Source organism: Ascaphus truei, chromosome 5, assembly GCF_040206685.1.
Source record: "Ascaphus truei isolate aAscTru1 chromosome 5, aAscTru1.hap1, whole genome shotgun sequence".
In the NCBI taxonomy this organism is placed as follows: Eukaryota; Metazoa; Chordata; class Amphibia; order Anura; family Ascaphidae; genus Ascaphus; species Ascaphus truei.
Window position 1 is genome coordinate 268,414,173 of NC_134487.1, and position 19,431 is coordinate 268,433,603.

Sequence of the window (19,431 nt, forward strand, 5' to 3'; positions counted from 1 at the left end):
AATTATTGAATTATATAGTGTTACTGATATATTCCATTAAAGGGGTAGGACTGAGCTCGCCTAATTCTGTTTTGTATAATCTGTAGTTCTTGGGTAGAGCAATTGGCAGAAGCAGGGCTTATACCTTTAGCTGGCTAATGCAGCCTTCTGGTGACTCATAACAGTCTGTTCTCAGCGAGAGAAAGAGAGTGTGTGTGTCCCCCCGGAGCTGCCTTTTGAAGCCTGCCAATTAGTGAGGCTAGAGAGCACCTGAGCCCTGCTCTCAGGCAGCCCTAGATCACTGTAAATTCCGACCTGGACTACAGGTGTGTAGTCACAGTGTAGTTCATGATAACAAGACTTTCCCTGTTACAGTCTTCTTATTGGATTCTTGTTTTAACATTATCAGAATGGAATTAAAAATATATATGTTTTCCGGATGTCATGTATAAAATAAAGCAGATAAAGTTTGGATGAGGGATGAAACCACAATAAAACTGGGAGAAACAAATCTTGCTGTTGTATCTTCATTGACTAGCACTGTACATTTTGTGGATATGTTATAAGCAATTCTCATAGGATTCAATTAAGTGTAGAGAAATTCACTGTTTTTCTGTTTTTAGTTCTAGTTTTTTTTTCTCGTGTTTTAGTTTTCTAAAAAATGTGGGGGGGGGGGGGGGGAAGAATTGTATTTAAAATGAGAACTTTTGTATAAAAGAATAAGCATCACCATGTCTACCGAATACAGAAATAAGGGGGGGGGCTGGTTTGACTTATCCTGACTTGATTAAGACTGTAGAGGTGGAAGGAGAGGAAGACAGTTTGTAGAAATGCAGGAGAGCAACAAGTTTATAGACTGTGAGGTAAGAGGAGTTAGCTCCCTCACTCACAATTCTAAACTTCAATTCACTTATTTTTCATCAATTAATGTAAAGATGGTAGAAGTGTCTAGTGGAGCCATATACAAATAACCCCAGCACTCAAAATGAAGAGATAATACAAGAACTCTGCAAAAAAAAAAAAAATCAAAAAGTGTATTAATAGTTAAATGAAATTTTTTACATGCAGCCATATGTAAGACATTCAGTCTGAATATGACATGATAGAATTGTAACTGCTGATATTCTGAGAATCCAAAAGGTAGCACTAATCTCTAAAAACCTCAGCGGTCTCCAAGTCAAACTTGTGTTGCAGGACTGTGGAACTTCCCTTAAAATTAATTAAACAAATGAGTCAAGCCAAAAAAAAGCATGTAAGTTACTTGTTGGTAGAGACATTCTAGTTTTGTTTTTGTCTCCTAAATGACAGAGAGTTTACAGGATGAACATAGGCACAGCTAGAGAGGGGTGAATTTTCTGGTGTATTTAAATCTGCAGCGGATTGGCCGGTCTCTTTGGTCCATGTATTGCAGCAGATTCATCTGGAAAAGGGCGAATCGCTTTTTGCAGTTTTTATTATTATTATTATTATTATTACAGTACACTCCACGGATTCCACAACCTGTGGATGGATTTGTAGAATCCAATCCGCGGATTCAGCACTCCGTTACGGGATTGATAAGAATCCGCCAACGGATTGCTGAATCCGCGGATTGGATTTTAGAAATCCGTCCACGGATTGTATCCAATGGCGGTTTTGGATGAATCCGCGCAGATTGAAACTGCTCAAATCCGTTTGCAGATTTTACACCGCGTAACGGAGTTTGGGGGTTACAGACGGATTTGAGTGGACTCGCCCATCTCAATGCACAGCTACCTTACCAAATCCTTATTCATGTAACTTTCAAAATCGCACCCTTTTTTGAGTGTATGTTCTCCAGGTGAATAAGATGTACTGTATACTAATTGTAGTTATTACTATTTTACCAGAGATACATTATTAATTCATACAGTAAGTCAGGTAAACTGCAAGCAAAAATGAGGAAGCCGGAGACACATGCTGATTGCTCATATCCATACTGTTGTTTTCCATTTAGTTACTGTAGGAAATGAATGCATTCAAGAAGGACAGTTCATCTTTGCTAAGTTAGAAACACTTGGTGCAGGTATGCACATAAAGATCAATGGCCAATTTGAGCCGATAAGCATCCATTGACCACAGAAATGGAGTTACAAAATTTCCTACATAATTGAGGATCTTTTAATGGTTTCCAATACTTTTTCTAGTTTCCAATAGTAAATGGAAATTACCTTTTGCATATCAGTCACATTTAGCTGGTAATGTAGTTAGGCCTCACCCTGGGCAATGATTTACTTGAAGCCTAAAGGAAATCAATAACATCCATAGATATTGAATAACTCTTGCACGAAAACTATACATCATGGTCAGTGACTTTTATAGCAGGTAGAGTAGTGGCCAACCTCTATTTCACCCATAGATATTATTTGGAATAAAGCTGCAAACTCCTATGTTCATCGATTTCTTCATGGAAAAAGGAACTCTAAAAATTGAGAGTGAGATTTAATTATTATGATTATTTTAAATTGCTTAGAGATGGGAATGGCATTGCTCGTATTAAATAAACATCACAGTCAAGGCAATCCAGGCCACCATGCACCCATGTGCAAATTATTTATTGTAGCAGTTGGTTCACTATGGAAGAAACAACTACCTGAGGCCTTTTTCGTACATGTTGTTAAACTATTTACCTGTGCTGCAACAGGTTTAAGTCCTATTCACTCTATTGAAACCGAACTGTTCATCAGCAGATAAGTGAACGCGTCCTAGTACATTTCATAATGGTTTCCTCAAGTTTGTTCAAGTAATGACAAAAGACAAGAACCAGTATTTATTTCTATGTGACACCTTCCTGTGCCGAAAGGAACCTTATATCCCATCCAAGTAAATGCTCTGTAAGGTGTCTTACTGTATGGAATAAATGCACATAGTGTGGCAGTGGGAAGAGCCGAAGCAACAGGTAGTAGTTGGTGATTTCTGCTAATTGATATCCTCCAACAGTCTTCTCCTTTTCAATGCTGTGTAACCCTGAACCCTCCCCCCACCAATCTCATGTTGGGAACCCTAGGGGAAATGCTGTTCTGGTTACGGTGTCTAAGGTGGTGCAAACCTGCTGGCAACAGGGGGCCCTGAGTCTCCGGCGATGGCATGGGGGATGACAGGACAGGCTCTTGAGGTAGAGGTGAGTAATACTCACTGGGCCTCCATCTCCAACAGATCCCCAGACTGGTAGGGAAGAATCTTTGCAGGAGAACTTCTCTCTTCAACTTCTCCCTGAATGATTCCAGGCTCAGGCAAGAGGTATGTTGATTCAAGGATATATTTTATTTCTCCAACATGTGGCAGACTACCCATCTTGCTCCCAGGTGCTTCAGCCGGCCATCAGCAGGTTGTCACCCAAAGGAAGTCCCTGGACAATCACTCCTAGTCAGGGCCTTAGAAACTGTCCTAGCTGTTCCCTTATCTCCTAGTGAGATAAGAGGCAGGATCCCCCTCCACTCCCCTAAGGGAGGGTCGCAGACTAGCAGAGCCCTGCACAGTCTAGATAGGGTGGACCAGTCTCTCTCAAGCTTAGACTAACTAAATTCAGGAAATGCTATGCAGTAAGTAGTTCCAATAAGCACCACCCCTGTGTCGCTGTGATTGGACACAGGGCCTGATGACACTATCTTCACTGACCACTGCACAGCATATGTGTGGGGAAAACCCATGATTACTCATGGCAAACCTGCCCTTACCAGGGATTACTGCACAGGAGGAGAAAGAACTATAGCCCCAAAACTACCCAGGACTACAGCTGTGTTAAACTTCCTTCCCACGCTCCCTTGCATTTGCACATGTAACTGCTTTGGTGATCTAAGTACAGTACCTCACAACATAATTTTGAGGTGGGCCCTGCTCAGGATTTTGCTACAGTAGGTGATGTTAAAGGCAGACTATACAGAACATTTGTATATCAAGAAAGAATTTGATTCACAACTAGAATATTCATTAACTTGGAGATTAACTTTGATTGCTGCACTGTAAGAATGTGCTCGAGTGTGCAAAAGATTGCAAATGAAAGAAAACAACAGCATGCCATTTATCTTAAATGAACGCAATATAATTAACTGCTGTTTTCTTTAATTTGTAACCTGTTTGTTTGTGCTCCCTTCTTCAAGTATGACAGGCCTGTGAATGAGGGTTTCTGCTCACCAAAGGGACACACACACACACATTTGTCATAGAGTACTTGATAGAACCGAATCCCTTAGGGGAGACAGGATGATGTCAAAAACAAAATGGATATCGAGAGTTGGATCATTCCCTTTACCCTGCATATGTCAATTTGTTGTAAGTTGTCATTTAATTGCATGGGAGAGTTCTTCATGAACAAAATTATAGTGCACAAAGGTTTTGATATAAAGTAATTTAATCTGTGAAGTATGACATGAAAGGTTTGAGTGTATAATGAATCTACACTGTGCAGGAAACATACAGCTAGTACAGCTTTGAACTACTATATAAATACTGTGCAGCGTTTTCTGGTTCATTCAATGTATGGAGCAGTGCCTTTTTATAATCTCAACTATCTGAACATAGGTGACATCCCCTGACCTCACCTGTATGGAGCTCTATACAATTAAGAAGATACTGAACGGTCACTTTCGCTTCAAAAGTGCAGACTCTCTTTGAACCACAATCAACCAATATCAATCTGGGTTATTGATGTCAACTTCATTTCCCTCTACCTGAGAAGTGAGAGTAAGGCTGCGGACAGGCAGGGAGCGGGCCCGCTGAGCTCGTGCGCTGCGCCCTGCTCGGCCAGGGCGATTCGTGGCCGGGTAGGTGCACACTCGTCTGGGGGCGTGACCACGACGTCACGGAGCTGGTTCGCCCTCATTGGTCGAAACGCTCAAGTGACACGCTTGAGAGCGGCAAAATCTAATTTACTTGCTCTGCAAGCATTTAAGCGCCGAGCATGCGCAGGCGCTCGCTCGCACTGGCCACACACATTGCCTCAATGTGTTTAATATTAACAACAAAAAAAGGTCTGTGTGCAAAGTTACCCTATTCCTTGTTCACAGTAAAAGGAGTACAAAAAAATCCCGTTCCCAACTCACTTGTATTTTTCACATTTTCTGCTTAAAACCAACCCCAAATTTTGGAGAAATAAAAATTAAAAAGCTTAATTCCAGAACTCTCCAAAATTGCACTTTTTCCGTCACAAAAGATATTCATTGTACGTTACATTATATATTTCAAAATATTTGTACTTCTTGTGATTTTTCCAGGCATAAAATTACAAAGCTATTTAGCATATTTAAAATGTGAAAGCAGATAAAAATGTGTTATAGAGCTGAGTGCCTGTGTCTGAATTGAACTGCATGAGGTAGGTTACCATTACATGCCCTGCATCTCTAAGGGCTCGTCCATGCTGCCGAAGACAACGCAGAGGCGTCCGCGTGCAGTGCGATCACATTGCCTTAAGGCATTAATCGCGCCCATAGACTGCACCCGGGACAGCTGGAAGGGGCGCGTGTTTGTATGAGGAATCAGTTGAAAATGATTTTTCAGCGCGACGGGCAGGTCACGTGAGCTGTTCACCCAATGAGGGCGAACCAACTCCGTGGCGTCACAGACACTCCCCTAGACGCCCCCCAATAGCGCATCTACCATATCCGGAAAAGCACTCGCTTCACGCAGGTGATGTCACGGGAGCGCACGCCTCCACACGGGAGAAGGCTGTATGGACGCAGCCTAAGGCTGTGCTTATAGTGCCGGTGTTGGCAACAGCAACGTTGCGGCAAAACAAATGCATTGTCGCCATCGCGTGCGCTTATAGTAAGCATGACACGACGGTTTGGTCGCGATCGCTGGAACTCATCTCTATTTGATTTTCCAGCGACCGTCGCCGTCACCGGCACTATAAGCGTAGCCTAAAGCTGCGCTTATAGTGCCAGCGACAGTGACGCGACGTTGCATCAAAACAAATGCATTGCCGCCATCGCGTGCGCTTATAGTAAGAGCGGCGCGACGGAGTGACGGCTGAAAGTCGTCTCAATTTGATTTTTCCAGCGACCGTAGCCTGACGTCGCCGGCACTATAAGCGTAGGCTAAGGAGGAAGGTAATCATGTAACTACCGTCCCTAGAGCGTGTTGTTGTTACAATACTTTTGGGTTTTAGGTTAAATCATAAACCATCTGTCTCTCCTTTGCACTCTGCGCCCAAGGCGAGGCAACAACGTATTTTTCATCTTGTGAACGATGACAAGCACAAAATAATTAACAAAGCTGTTATCTGTTTCTTGGAAATTAGAGATCCTCAAAGGTCCGTGATTTGCCATAAATTAGTTTCATTTTGTGTTCTGAGAACATCCCATTCCCCTCCCAACCTCCTGAGTCCTGACTATCAGGCTGGATCTTTCATGCCGCAATCTATCCAACTCAGTGCCATGTGCTTCCGATGCCTGTTCTGCCTTCTAAATTCTAATTACCTCAAGCAGTATATTGTTCACACTACGTCACTGGCCTGTGCATGGTCGTACTCACGTTAGTTCTAATTATCAACCAGCAGGTCTTCAAATTAAATGGTGTGACTCTTGGAGAGCCCTGCTGGGTAACACCTGGCTGAAAAGTATTTTCCCCTTGTCTCCCTAGGTCATAATTAGTTCTATAAGACAGTGCCACTGTTTCTCCACAGGATGCACTGCTGTCACTATGAATCAGAACAGAGTCTTATTAAGGACACGGGGAGGCAGCCAGCTCTCAGCAGCAGGCAGCTTCAGATTGGAAAGGTCTTTTGCCCAGTATCTCTCAGTAAACACTGCTTCCTCCCAGGCAAATCTCCCATCCACATTGTTTGTTGTTCATGAGATATTTTTTTTAGTCCAAATTCATGCATGTTGACATTTATGTCACTATTGTTCTGGGCTTTCCCATATTGGGTTTACATGAAGTATTCCTTGTCTGACTTTAACGTTTGCTAACTTAAAACAACACAGATACAACAGCAGTGGTCGGGCAGTTCCTGTCGGGAGACTCATCTGAATATTAATATACTACAGTATTCTTTAAATCTAACTCTGATACCCAAAAGAAAATATTATATTGTTAATAATTAAAACTGTTGACATTCTAATGTTTGTTTGTGAGCACCTTTTAACTGCGGTTCTAAATATATTGACTAAGAGGGGGGGTAGAAGCATGGGACATATAAAATACACTTGTCTCTGCATATTGCATATTAAAATACACAGTCTGCATATTGTTTATTTTAGTACATGTGTATTTATGAATACAGGCCATATTCAGTTCCTTTTTTACTTTTAATGCTGCAGGGAACGTTGAAAGCAGAGACTTTGATTACAGAAAAATATGAAATGGCCCAAACATGCAATACTTTTTATTTATTTTTATTTTGTTACATAGATTTTTTCAATTGTTACAACCTTGTAGTCATACTCAGGTGGCTTTATAATTCTACATATTAATCTTAAAGAAGTCCTAAAGTGCTGCAAATGGAATGGTCCTTTAATGAATTATTTGTTTCCAACAGTAGAGGGGTTATAAGAAAAAGTAATAAAGTTACACCTAAGTCAACGCCAGGTGGGCAGTAAATCACAGAAATTGCATTAAAAAAACATAATTGTGTCACCAATCATAATTGCCTGATGGATTAGAAATATTCTATTACATGATGTGTCGCGTCAAATAATGACCATGTTCTCGGCTGTAATTTATAATGGAGGATGCTAATAATTTATGACTCGCATTAGTGGGATTTTGTAGTTCTATAAAATGGCGGGCCTGTCAAGGTTCAGGGATTTAAATGAGTGAATGACCAGGATGTGACACGATGATAAATGGATCTATATATTAACAAGCGTGAGAAGGCTTAGATGGAAAAAGCTCATGTTCAGGAGGTGCTAATATTACCCGTGTGTGCAACAATCCCACCTAACATGAGACGTGAAGGACTGAAAATTTGGAGGAAAGCTGTAGCTGCCATAAAATATATAGGAAGAAAATTCTATAAACACTTGTGCTCTCTCAGAGAGCGTCTTTGGTCCCTATTTGATAGAGTGGGAATTGAATAAATATATAGAAGATGCAGTAACTTTTGTACAGTTGAATGAAAGTAACTGATTTTTGAAATATGTGGTACCCCACGTCGATGTGTGTTGAGTCCTAGTTTCGTTCTTTGCCCGTGCTTAGGACTTCTTGTTTGGGATTTGGCAAAATATTTTTTTTTGTTTAAAGCAGCAATCCTACCCATTTTACATACAGTATGGATTTTTTTTTTTTTTAATATAGAATATGACCTGGCAGAGCTGAGCTGCCTTATTTGTAGCTCTGGGGACCGCCCTGTTCCCAAGTCTGAGAACACTGGGGATGACAGAGGCTCAGGAAGGAAGATTGTTGGTTAAGGGTGTAAGACAGCAGAGTCAGAGACAATCATTCACAGGTAAGCAGGCAATATACCTTGAGGGATTAGGCAAAGCACAATCCAGAACAGATCCAAGGTCAACAGTGGCATACTGTATCTACTGTACAATTTTAAAGCGTTATGTTTTTTGTAAAATGTAGTTATAAACAACTGCTGTAAATGTAGAAATCATGTTAAACATGTTTGACTAACTTAGGTTAGGGACATTATTATAATGCAAAAAAATATTTGTGGAGAGGAGGGAGATGAAGGGGAGAAGAGGGGGGATCAGAGGAGGGGGTGATGAGCGGGGAAAGGGTGGGGGAGAAGAGGGGGAGACAAAGGGAAGAGGGGGAGAGATTAACTTCCAACTGAGTTAAAGTGAGCACACTCTTAACTATGCATTGAATAGGAGCTCTGGGAGCTTATTATACAGTATCTCAGCGTAATCAGCTGATCAGACTGTTTTCAGCCAAAATTACTGTTTGACTTCAATTGAAGAATTGTGGACGGAAATGGCCTGATCGACTGCTTAATTTTAATATACGTTGCATATTATAGTGGACCTGTCTGAAAATTGAAAAGCCTACTAGAGTCAATATTTAATGTAAAATAATTAGATCTATTCAACTGTTTACTAACAAAGCCAATTGAGTCTCTACCAGCCCCAACAATGCAAACGGGTCTCTCATATACAGTACTCACAGAAGCCAGGTATTCAATTGTGGCACTCCTGGAGGAAACAGGGGGCACTTAAAAAAAAAGGAAACAGGTAGTCACTTAAAAAAAATTACACAAAAAGTTACTAAACAAAGCTGTCAGCTTTCCTTAAACATAACACAAAATCATTTTATAAAACCTGGTATCTGTGGATACGCAGTTAGGGAAGACATCTTATTTGAAAAGTCTGCTTGTTTCTCGTGGTAATGGTCAAATGTTCAAACAACTAATAATATGTGTATACTTATGTAGGACCTGGGCTAGCCTTCTTAAGCTTTCCTATGATTGTGTAAATTTGAACCTGTGAGGTCCTGTTGATGGTTGGCTTGTATCCTCCTCTCCTACTTTTTAAAAGATTTAATAAGTCAGCAAATTATGTCAAGCAAACTTTGACTATCTGGTAGGTAACAAAATGTCATATGTTGTACTGTAGATGGTATACTGGTTATATTGGCTAGAAGGTTGTACTGTAATGGCACATTACCATCCTTCTTGAATTGAGGTTAATTAACCCTGATGAAGTGATATCATTCATGAAACGCGTAGGGATCTTTGAGACCGCTAAACAGCCTTGTGTTCTCTCCATTGGGCTGCCAATATCCAGCACACACCAGCAGTGACATCACTGAGGTGACAGCACATTTGAATCTGTTTGGAGGGAACAGAGATCTCAATGAAAACACACCGACGGGCACCACACTTCCCTTTCTATGGATACCTTGTGAGTTTGATAACCACTGTTTTTTTTTACCATTGTATTATTACATTGTATTATGCTATGGGCATTTTTGTGCTTTCTTATTCTTGTTTGTTACATGTTCTGTAGAGAGGAGTGGGATACCTCAGATGGAGAATTGCATCCATCCATAGCGGAAGAGATCTAAGATTCCTGTACTTACTCTAAGTAAGATAAGGAAATTCTTGGTAATTTTTTCCCCAACTGTTGGACTTTAATACTGTACATAATATTATTTTTTACACAGAATTTGATTTTTTTTTGTCATTGAGTTTTTAATATATATTTCTGTAATATTGATTTTTATCACAGTCAGATCATTTTTGACCTTTTCACAAGATATATTCTCCCTGTATATAATTAGGCAGAACACTTAATTGATTCTTTAACTCATCAAAATAATGTTTTATAATTATACACGTATATGAATGTATTATTTTGAAAAATATTAACTTTATAAGATTAGCACATGACTCTTGCACACAAAATGTATTTCTTGAGATCTACATATATATATATATACATATATCTACATATATCTACATACATATATACACACACACACACACACACCAGACACACACACACACACACACACACACACACACACACACACACACACACACATATATATATATATATATATATATAATACTGTATATATATATATATATATATATATATATATATATATATATATATATATATATATATATATATATATATATATATATACACTTTTCATATTATTAGCATATCTCCCAGATAGGCTCCTTTTTGAACATTGGTTTCTGTCCATGTGTTGTTTGAGGGGATATATATATATGTAGCCAGGTCCCCTGCGGTATTACCTTCTCCTGTCATATGCGAGCCGAGTAGCACTAAGGGTTGCGGCCGGTATCGTGTTGTGGTGGTTCCGCCGGTTCGCGGAGCAGGGCGCTGCCATTGTTAGGGGCGTTGCGCATGCGCGAGAAGCAGGAGCGCTCCAGGACTACAGGGATCTCGCGTCTGCGCAGTTAAGGTCCAGAAAGCCCGCGAAAGACTAGCCAAATGGGAGGAGGATCTCTGTTGGCAACCGGAGATATATTTATATATCTATAGCGGAGTGTGATAGGGACCGGCCCTAGGTTAGGGACCTGCCCCTTATCTATAAGTCAGTAAGGAATCCAGCGGACGCTGCGCTGTCCGCCGAGAGGTTTGGGCCTATGCTAGGTCTTACAGGGATCCATAGACTATAAGTGAATGGTTCCGTGCGGAGTGACTACAGCCGGTGGACATCAACCGGGCTGCCATTAAGTACAGACGACGGAAGAAGCGGTGATATTATCCACGCTGGAATTCACCTCACCATTGGAGGACATCCAGCGATCCCATTGCGGTATAGCAGCACCCACGGCTGGAGCCTGGGCAGGTAACCCCACAACACACGTGCACCAACCAGGCCTACCATTGACATAGTGGCTGCGCAGTCACACACAAATACATATACGCGGGTCTACGGATTGGGAGTGCAAGACGTTGGGTGGGACTCATTGGACTTGAGGGTGGGATTATTGTGTTGGGACGGTAGCGTTCACCCAGACGCATAAAGTGTGGACACCCGCCGTGGTGTCCGTTATAGCTAGCCTTGAGGAAACGCTGGGTTGGGTTACCTTTAGAGAGGGACCCCTGTTACTATCTGTTTGATTTCTATGTTTAGTGAGCAGTAAAGAAGTATTCGTTCTTATACATTATTGTATGTGTTATTGATTGTCCTGCGAGGAACCACTCCCCCTCTGGTGGGAGCCATCGCAGGTGGAGGCGCTGCATCATTGTAAGTAATATCCATTGTATAACTGCCCCAGGTTCCCCGTGGCGGAAGCTCAGCCCTCCTGTGAGCTAACAGGTTATGCACCACACTGAGTAACTATATATGTTTTCTGCACCCACACAGTATAATCTGTGATTGGGGGGGGGGAAACCCATTACATATATATAGACAGAGTCACTGACTGAGTAGGCTGGAACAGTGAATAGAGAGACGCTGCAGCCAGTACACAGAGTGTTAATCTCCTCAGAGAAAGAAAGCACAGCTGAAGACTGATTAAACAGGGGCTGAACTCATCAGTGAAACAAGTGCTTTAAAAAGCAGGAAGTTGCTCACACAAGATAAGCTTGTTTTTCCACGTGAAGGTGGAGAGACTTCTCCCGGCTAGGAAGCCGTAGCTGTTGCTCTGGTCCCCCAGTTCTGCGAGGAGCTATGCTGCTGGGACCAGCTGGGACTCCATCCCAGGATAAAGATTGCTGTGAGCTGGACACAGCCTGCTCCCCGGAACCGTGTTCCTGTTTGCTGTTCGAGCTGCATCACAGATAAGACTTTATTATTATACTTATTGGTTATACTTTGTGTAGCATATGTTTTGGGCGTAACCAGATTAGCTGGCTGTCCTGTTAGTAAGGGCTCAAGAAGTGAATTAGTTTCCCTAACGGGAACAGGCTTTATTTTCTAGAAAGTAGTTTCTTAAAGGGACAGTGCACCCGTACTTTATCTTGGTTGTGGCTAATAAACCACTATAGTTTAAAGTTTCCCATTGTGTCTAGCATCTTACTGACCCCGCCGCGAGGCCTTCCTGCCACAGGTGGTGTCAGAAATGGGATGCTATGCATCTAGGGGTCAGTAGATCAAGATGTGTTGAGACACCGAACTCAAGCAGAAAAAAAAAAAAAGCGTGATTTTGCTGAAGCATTGAATTTACAGCTAGCAAGTGCTGAGTGTATAGTTTGCCCCGTCTGGTAGGAAAGGATTGCTGTGTAAAGCTAATTCCTTTTTGCTGAAGCAAGTGAATTTGCAGCTAGCAAGTGCTGTGTGTAAAATTTGCCCTGTCTGGTATAAAACAAAGTGAAAATGGATTTTTGACAAAGATGTTGCCCTAAGAAGAACCCAGAAGGTTCAAAGATTGTAAAGCAAGTACAACTTACATGTGTTGTGCAAAGTCTGCCCCGTCGGGTGTGGAAAAAAAAAATGGCCAAGTGTCAGTTTTGCAATGTACATAACCATATACAACAGTGTCCCTTCAGGCCTTATGATGATTATGATGATGACGCATATGTGGCCCCGAGAAGAGAGCCGTACCCGCAGATGAAAGCTGCAAAAGTGACCAAAGCACTTGAGCCTGCGATGTCAGGACAACAGGCATCAGCAAGGCACCGAGATGAGCTGCAGACCGGAGTGATGGGCAGAATTGTCACAGGAACGGTGGCAAAGGAAAAGGAGGAGGAAAGGGAAGCTCAATCCTTGATCCAGGAAAAAGTGGCCTTAATTTCTGCACTCCAAACTGCCCACCGTGATTATGATGTCTTGCAGGAACAATTGAATAGGGAGCAAAAAGCTAACGCCGAGGTACAGAGGTGTATACTCCCAGCTATACATGAGTATGAGGCTTTAAAGAAAACAGAGCGTCTCTTACGGAGTGAGTTGGAGAAGCTGACGACAAGTTTGGATAAGGCCAACACCGCGATTGGTACCATGGAATCAGGGATAACAAGTCGTGACTGGAGACTATGCTATAAGATGTCCCAGAGAGATGTGCAAAACTTCATCAAAGACTTAGAAGTTTCTCACCAAGAGGCTTGCGCGCTCAAAACAGAGCTGAAGCACTCACGCCAGGAGGGCCACGGTCTAACTACAGAGGTGGGTACTTTGAAGAAAGCCAATGAGACGGTCCTAAGGGATATAGAGACTGTGAAAATGGAGAATATACACCTGAAGGAAGAGGTTTTAAACCTGACTGGTAAGGTCAGTGATGGGACTGTGAAGCTTCACCAAGCACAGAAAGTGAAGACGCAAGAAAAATTAGAAGTACAGGCTGCACTGCAGAATGCAGAGAAAATGCTGGAAAAAGAATGCCTCGCCCTGGAGCAGCTGAAGGTCACGATGAGCGCCACAAGAGCATCGCTGGAGGCGGAGCTTAGAAGCCAGGTGACTCTGTGTGAGAGGGAACATGAGAAGGTCCAAAGACTGAAGCAAGAGCTGGAGAAGCAGAGGGACAGCGCCATTCCAATAAGTCAGTATACCAAGGAGAAAGAGGCCAGGAAAACAGAAGCAGCAGCGAACCTAGCGACAAAAACTGCAGAGCTCCAAAAGATGAAGGAGGCACTGATGCGAACCCAGAGCAAGCACCGGGAAGTGTTGCAGATGCAGACGGCTGAGCGCGAGATACAGCGCGCCAAGAGGGAGGAGGTGTCCGTCCGTCAGGTGGCCTGCTGACATTGCACCATGAAACAGAGATGGCCGATATCCACAAGCAGCTGGTGCAGATGGCCAATGAGGGGGCCCGGCTACAGCTGGAGCTGGACAAGGTCCAGGAGGAGCACCAGCAGCTGCATGTCCAGAATAAAGAAACAGAGACAGATTTAAGCCTTGCTCTGACTCTGCTAGGAGATGTAGAATCGCGACTCAATTCTAAAGAAGCTGAACTAGCAGCTGCACTGTGTGAAAGAAGAAAGGCAGAAGGACAGCTTCAAGACCTGAGGAAGGACCTGGAGTCTGAGCGTGCTGGCCGCAAGATGGTGGAGAAACAAAAGTGTGACCTAGGCAAGGAGCTTGAGGCTCTGAAGACTAAGCGGGACGCTACGTTGGACTCTACTGCTGCCCAGCAGGAGGTTTCTCAGATGAAGCTGGGGGAAAAGCTTACAACCCCAAGACAGACGTTTGGGTCACTGAAGCAGTCTAAGGAAAAGGTGGCGGTAGAGATAAAGCAAGGGAGGCGCACCAGGAAGCATGACCGTGATACCGTTGCAGTACTACAGTCTACTCTCCACAAACCACGGAAGGCGAAGGCCAAGTGGCGATGCAGTAGCACAGTAAGAATCCAATCATACTACAGTGCCCAGGGGACCCAAAGTGGATTCCTTGACATGAGGGCAGCCACTGTGAAGAGACAGTCGCGAATGAGATGGAAGTGTGCCCGTGATCGTAAGAGGTGAACAACCGCACAGATTGTCCAGCGACTCTCTCAACAGAGTAAGTTAAAGAGTCAAGACAGAAAGGACCAAGCCTATGAGTCTGCTGACGGTAAAAGAGAGGGGCCATGGGATGCACTTCGGGTTAATAAGAATCCCGACCAAGTTGAAGTACTAAGGATAAATATTGTGAAACCCAACACTGAAGGTACGCTGATGGAGAAAGGTCCAAAAGCCATCACCACTAAAACAGAGTTGCTGTCATCACAAGAGAAGGCCAAACAGTCACTGGCGAGTGTATGCAATGAGCTGACCGAGGTCAAGGCTCTTCTACAGAGAACGATGCATCTTCAGGATTTGCAGATCAAGGTCACAACATTGCGTAGAGTCCTGGCAGAGAGAGCTAATAGACAGCAGGATGCTCAGGAACATTTGCAAGAAGAGACACAACAAAAGCGGAGCATCAACCTTAAACTGGCACAACACAATGAGATAGTGAGGTACCAGTCCTCAGGTCCAGATGGCCTGGTAATTACCCCAAAAAGAAAATGCCTGAATTGGAAGGCAAGAAAAAAAAAGGGGGGAGGGAAGGGCCGACGTCAGACATTTTCGACAAAGATGCTGGTGCACGGGAATGGTGCACGGGCCGCTCCACAGGACAATGTTTTGCTGGGGGGAGGGATATGTGACAGAGTCACTGACTGAGTAGGCTGGAACAGTGAATGGAGAGACGCTGCAGCCAGTACAGAGTGTTAATCTCCTCAGAGAAAGAAAGCACAGCTGAAGACTGATTAAACAGGGGCTGAACTCATCAGTGAAACAAGTGCTTTAAAAAGCAGGAAGTTGCTCACACAAGGTGAGCTTGTTTTTCCACGTGAGGGTGGAGAGACTTCTCCCGGCTAGGAAGCCGTAGCTGTTGCTCTGGTCCCCCAGTTCTGCGAGGAGCTATGCTGCTGGGACCAGCTGGGCCCCCAACCCAGGATAAAGATAAAGATTGCTGTGAGCTGGACACAGCCTGCTCCCCGGAACCGTGTTCCTGTTTGCTGTTCGAGCTGCATCACAGATAAGACTTTATTATTATACTTATTGGTTATACTTTGTGTAGCATATGTTTTGGGCGTAACCAGATTAGCTGGCTGTCCTGTTAGTAAGGGCTCAAGAAGTGAGTTAGTTTCCCTAACGGGGACAGTCTTTATTTTCTAGAAAGTAGTTTCTTAAAGGGACAGTGCACCCGTACTTTATTTTGGTTGTGGCTAATAAACCACTATAGTTTAAAGTTTCCCATCATGTCTAGCGTCTTACTGACCCCGCCGCGAGGCCGTCCTGCCACAATATATATATACATATATATATAGCAGTTGGGACTCAAGTCTCGCCCTCTCTTTCCTGTCTAGGAAAGCCACCCACAACACCCTCATTATCCTCTTGAATAATTACTGGCTTGCTGCGAGTACCTGTCCTACCCATTTTTCTTTCCTGAAGTTCCTCCTGAGTCTCTAGAATATCCCCATTACCTGGTTCCCCACCAACAGCAAAAGAAGCAGCAGATGTGCTGGTGGTGCTGGTGATGCAGAGGTGTGGACACTGATTCAAAACCTGTTATGGGTTTCCTCAGTTGAACCTGTGAATTAGTGGAGGGAGAGTTCCACCTGGTCATGCGGCACCTGCCATACTGCAGGTACTTCATTGCAAACTCCAGATCTCATTATGCAGAGAACAAAAAAACATTTCTTTTTGAAGAACTGCACCAAATCTGTTACTTTTACATGTGTTTAAAATATTTCTGTATGTAAAAATGTACTGAATAATTTACTAGACATAATTTTTGCCTGGCTGTCTGCAGGCAACACAGTCTGTTTGACAGGTAATTAGGAACCAGGGAGAGATTCTTGTCTGTTCTTTCTGCCAGATATCAGTTTTCATGTATGTGCTGCCACAGGCTTAGTAAGAAAGTCAGTCTCGTGGGTTAAGGACATGTTTTTGATAGGCCCTGCCTGAAGAAACAAATTGTGCCTATCCCTCTTTGCATCTCATGAGACCAAAACATTTAAAGGGTTAAAAATAGATGTTGGAACAATTTTTTTTTTACTTAGCTCATTAGTGTTAACAGAGCACCAGCTCTCGCTGGCTTTATCTCTCAATTGAAGACAACCTCCCCAAAGATTTATTACAATCGTTTTTCATTTAATACTATTATATCCCAATTTTTAACATACCACATGCTCACATTGTGTTTTTACACATATCTCATTGGTCTATTTTCCCTAATAAATCTCTAATATTGAGAGCACTGCTGGAGTACTGTATGTATGTGTTCACGCGAATACAAATATCCTTTGTGAGCACATTCACAGGTCTGCAACCCTACTTTTCCCCATTATCTCTTAGCATCCAATGCTTCCATTGCCTCAAGGGATTCTGGAACATGACATTCAAATGAGCATTCACAGTGTCACCTTTTGTTTCTAATCTATTTTAACATAGAGCCATATAAGCTTATGCCTGCTTATTAGGCAGCTTTTCAGCACAACCAGTAAACCTACCTACAGTCAAATGTTTCTACCTTTTGGCGCTCACCAGGTATACAGTAGGTTTCAACCACACATTAGACCACATGGACACAAAAATCAAATAATACAATTATGAAACATCAAACAAAAAACATATAACAATCATGAAATATTTAATACATGGCCACTCCCACAAAGGGGATACTAAACCAAGATAGGCTTATGTGAAGCACAAATAAGAACAAATCTAAATCAAGGTTAATTCAAACTAACACCCACTCTGGGGGTTCTAAGTCACCTAGATTTAATAAACCCAAATGAGGGGAACAGGTACTAACTGCAAGTGGCAGCAGGTGCTCAGTGTGGACACGAACGGTCCGGACTGAATGAACACACGGCAAACAACTTTCTCTGCTAACACTTCCTGGTCTCGTGTTCCAGCCAACGGGGGACTGCGCAGGGCTGCCTCTCGTGACCTCTACGCGTTTCACAACAACGTGCTATGGACGAATGTCACGAGAGGCAGCCCTGCACATTCCCCCATTGGCTGGAACGTGAGACTAGGAAGTGTTAGCAGAGAAAGTTGTTTGCCGTGTGTTCATGCAGTCCGGACCGTTCGTGTCCACACTGAGCACCTGCTTCTTCTTGAGCTTAGTACCCGTTCCCCTCATTTGGGTTTATTAAATCTAGGTGTCTTAGACCCCCCCAGAGTGGGTGCTAGTTTGACTAAATCAAGGTTAAGATTTGTTCTTATTTGTGCTTCGCAGAAGCCTATCTTGGTTTAGTAACCCCTTTGTGGGAGTAGCCATGTATTATATGTTTCATGATTGTTATATGTTTTTTGTTTGATTTTTGATCATTTTATTATTTGATTTATTTTTGTGTCCATGTGGTCTATGTGACCTGATATTAAATATTGATATATATTTTATTAATCCGTGGTGCGCTTGTGTGTGCATTGCTTTTCTTTGTCATTTGGAGAACTCTTTAGGGAGTTCTCCATTATAGGAGTTTTTGAGGAGTGGCCCCTAGCACGTACAGCTACAAACGGATTATATCTATTTTAAGATAGATGATTAGAATAGATAGGTTAGGTTAGGTTAGATAGATTAGATAGATTAGATAGATAGATTGATTCTGCAAGTGCAGAAACCTTACTTGTGACTTTCAACCACACATTATACAAGTTATGGTGGGAGAAAAAAGTGACAAACCCCCTCCACCGTACAATGAACAGCAAGTAAAAATAGCACTTGTGAGCACATTCACATGTCTCAGACACGTCTGCAACCCTGCTTCTCACCATTATCTATTAGCATACAGTGCTTTCACTGCATCCATGAATTCTGGGTAATGTGGGCATGTAAATTTAAAGACATTAGGGCTATTCTATAATCCAAATAACCAAGTTATGGTGAGTAAAAAAAGTGACAAAAGCTATCCATCATACAGAGTACAGTATTGATAAAGAACACTTACTGTATGAACACTTTCACATGTCTCAGACATATCCCCAAACCTCCCTTACCTCATTATCACACAGCGTACAGTGCAAAACCTTGGTTAAGGAAGTGCAATGGCAACTGATTATGCAATAAAAGTGTAGCAGATACATTTCTGCTGTCTTAAAATTCACTTGACTTTTTGCTTAATACAGAACAAGGCATCAGGTCAAATAGCCCTTTAAATACGTAATTTTGTGCCAAAGTTGCAGACAATTTCTTTTTTTTTTTAAACACCGAATACGTTAATTCAATGCTAACTTTCTGCAAATGCCAAGTCAAATGCTATTTGCAAAACTTTTTAGGCATTCTGTTTGAGAACAAAATAAAATACTGCAGTTTAACCTTTTGAATGGCCCATACCGTTCAAAGTATTAACACCCCAAAACATTTTCGATCAAACCTTTGTTGCCAATTTTTCAAGTTGGATGAAATTTCAAAAGCAGAAGTAATCGAACTTGCAATCTCTACTGACTTTTAGCATCAATACAACTTGCTTGACCCCCTGCTTCAATTCTATGTAATAAAAATAAGAATGAAAACAGCGCAATCGCCTGTAAGAGCTTTGCAGAGATCGAGACCGCTGGTGGCGGCCCGGTAGGATTAACGCAGCGGGAGTCCCATTCAGAAGCAGGGACCCCTGCTGTGTTTATCCTTATGGGCATTTCCCCCTGCGCT

General features: G+C 42.5%; 1 long non-coding RNA gene across 1 annotated transcript in view; it reads right to left on the reverse strand.

Annotated features, from left to right (window-relative positions):
* The window catches only part of LOC142494568 (uncharacterized), a 162,889-nt gene that overhangs the window by 79,375 nt on the left and 64,083 nt on the right, over positions 1–19,431 (reverse strand). The window contains exon 2 of the long non-coding RNA XR_012801538.1: positions 9,050–9,096. This is a non-coding gene — a long non-coding RNA (uncharacterized LOC142494568). The remainder of the gene's footprint in view (positions 1–9,049; positions 9,097–19,431) is intronic.